This window comes from Galeopterus variegatus, unplaced genomic scaffold (assembly GCF_000696425.1).
Source record: "Galeopterus variegatus unplaced genomic scaffold, G_variegatus-3.0.2 Scaffold557, whole genome shotgun sequence".
Classification (NCBI taxonomy): Eukaryota; Metazoa; Chordata; class Mammalia; order Dermoptera; family Cynocephalidae; genus Galeopterus; species Galeopterus variegatus.
Genome location: NW_007726668.1, coordinates 428,833 through 432,404, shown reverse-complemented (window position 1 = coordinate 432,404; position 3,572 = coordinate 428,833).

Here is a 3,572-nt window from a genome sequence, read left to right as displayed (position 1 = left end):
TGCTCCCGTGCCTCGCTCAGCCAGTGAGCGGGAACCGGTCTGTATGTGGGATCCGAACCCTCAGCAGGAGCGCCGCCGCGCTTCCCAAGCGGCGCACTAGCGCAGTGCGCCACCGGGCCAGCCCATAGAGCCCTCAGATATTTAAAGAAAACATGATTAGACATGAAGAAAGAGACAGACTCTAATATAATAGTTGGGAACCTGAACACCCCTCTCTCAGCACTGAACAGATCATCTAGGCAACAAATCAACAAAAAAACAGGATTTAAACTACATATTAGACAAATCAGACTTGGCAGATATCTGCAGAGCATTTAAATCAACAGCTACAAAATATATACTCTTCTCAACAGCAAATGAACATTCTCCAATGTAGACCCTATGTTAGGTCACAAAATCATCTGTATCTTTTCAGAGCACAACAGGTTAAAACTAAAAATCAATAACAAGCAAAACTCTGGAATCTACACAAACACATGTATATTAAACAACATGCTCCTGAATGACCTATGAGGCCAAGAAGAAATTAAACAGAAAATAAAATTCTTCAAAGTAATGAAAATAAAGACACACCAAAACTGGTGGGATACAATAAAAGCAGTAGCAAGAGGAAAGTTTATTGCAACAAATGCTTGCATCAAAAGAATAAAAATATTTCAAATAAACAACCTAATGCTATACCTTGAAGAACAAGAAATACAAGAACAATCAAATACCAAAATTAGCAGATGGAAAGAGTTATAACTAAGATCAGAGCAGAACTAAATTAAATACAGACCTCCCAAATAATACAAAACATCAATGAAACAAAAATTTCTTTTTTTGAGAAGATAAACAAAATAGACAAATCCTTAGCTGTTCTAACTAAAACAAGAGAGACCCCAAATAACAAAAATCAGAAATGAAAGAAAAGACATTACAACCAATACCACCAAAATATACTAGAGACTGTTATAAACAAATATGAGTTGGAAAACCTGGTAGGAATTGTTAAATTTTTGGATACATACAAACTAGTAAGACTGAACCAAGAAGAAATAGAAAACCTGAACAGACCAATAATAATCAATGTGATTGAAGCATTAATCAGCAGTCTCTCAACCAAGAAAAGCCCAGTACCAGATGACTTCCCTACTAAATTTTACCAAACCATTATAGAGGAATTAATACCAATTTTCTTCAAACTATTCCAAGAATTGAAACAGTATATTCTTCCAAACTCATTCTATGAGGCTAGCATCACCCTGATACCAAACCAGATAAAAATACAACAAAAATAGAAAATGACAAGCCAATAACTTTGATGAACATAGACACAAAAATCCTCAACAAAATATTAATAAACAGAATACAGCAACACATCAAAAATATTAAACACTGTGATCCACTGGGATTCATCCCAGGGATGTAAAAATATTTCAGCATATTCAAGTCAATAAACATGATACTTCACATAAACAAGAAGAACAAAAACCAAATGATTATCTCAATAGACACAGAAAAACCATTTGACAAAATTCAACATTCCTTCATGATAAATACACTTAGCAAATTACGTATAGAAGGAAAAAAAAAATCTCAGCACAATAAAAGCCATACAGGACAAACCAATAGCCAATATCATCCTGAATGAGGAAAAGCTTTAAGCTTTTCCCTTAAGAACAGGAACAAGACAAAAATGTGCATACTCTCCACTCTTGTTTAACATAGTATTGGAAGTACCAGACACAGCAATCAGGCAAGAGAAATAAATGAAAGTTATTCACATTGGAAAAGATAAAGTCAAACTGTCCCTGTTTGCTGATGACATGCAGATAATCCTATATAGAGAAAAACCTGAAGATTCTACCAAAAAAGCACTTAGAGTGGATAAAAGATTTCAGTAAAATTGCAGGCTACAAAATCAACATCCAAAAATCAGTAGCATTTTCATACTCCAATAACAAACTTGCAGAAATAGAAATTAAGAAAGCAATCCCATTTACAATAGTCACCGAAAAATAGAATACCTAGAAACTATTTCAACCAAGGAGGTGAAAGACCTCTGCAATGATACATACAAATCACTGCTGAAGGAGATTAAAGAGGACACAAAAAAATCGAAGGACATTCCATGTTCATGAATAGGAAGAATTAACTTTGTGAAAATGTCTATATTACAGAAAGGTATCTGCAGTCCCCATCAAGATACCAATGACATTCTTCACAGAAATAGAAAACAAAACAAAACAATTCTAACATTCATATGGAACAAGAACCCTGAATAGTCAAAGCAATCCTGAGGAAAAATTAATAATAATAAAGCCAGAGACATAACACAACCTGACTTCAAATTATACTACAAAGCTATAGTAACCAAAACAACATGGCACTGGAATAAAAGCAGACACTTGGACCAATGATACAGCATGGAGAACCCAGAAATCAACCCACATGCTTACATCCAACTGATCTTTGACAAAGTCACCAAGCACATACATTTAGGAAAAGACTGCCTCTTCAATAAATGGTTTTGGGAAAACTGAACATCCATATGTAAAAGAACAAAAATTAGACCTATACTTCGCATCATATACCAAAATTAACTCAAAATGGTTTAAAGACTTAAATATAAGACCTGAAACTATAAAACTCCTAAAATAAAACTTAGGTGAAACACTTCAGGAAGTAGGACTTGGCAAAGACTCTATGAGCAAGAACTCAAAAACAGAGGCAATGAAAGAAAAGATAAATACAATTATATCAAACCAAAAGCCTTCTGCAGAGCAAAACAAACAATTAACAGATTGAAAAGACAACCCATTGGATGGAAGAAAATATTCACAAACTATCCATCCAATAAGGGAACAATATTCAGAATTTACAAGGAACTCTAACACCTTAACAGTAAAAAAAAAAAAAAAAAAAAAAAGTCATTTAAACAAATAGGCAAAGGAGCTGAGTAGGTGTTTCTCAAAGGAAAACATACAAAAGGTCAACAGACACTAAAAAAATGCTCAACATCACTAACCAAATGCAAATCAAAACCACATTGATATATCATTTCAACCCTGTTAGACTGGCAACTATCAAAAAGAGAATAACAAATGCCCATAATGATGTGGAGAATGGGGAACCCTCTTTCACTGTTGGTAGTTAAATTAGTGCAGCCATTATGGAAAATGGTATGGAGGTTTCTCAAACAACTACAGATAGAACTGCCATTATAATCTAGCAATTCCACTACTGGGTATATACCCAGAGGAATGGAAATCATCATGTCAAAGGGATACCTGAACCCCCATGTTTATTGCATCTCTATTTACAATAGCTAAGCATTGGAGCCAAGCTAAATATTCATCAGTAGACAACTGGCTAAGGAAAATGTGGTCTATATACTCAATGGGATACTATTCTGCCATAAAAAGAATGAAATTCTTCCATTCACAGGAACATGGATGAACTTAGAGAAAATTCTATAAGTGAAAAAAGCCAGGCACAGGAAGAGAATTACTGCATGTCCTCATGTATAAGTGGAAGGGAAAGAAAGAAGGAAGGAAGGAGGGAGGGAGGGAGAGAGGGAGGGAGGGAGG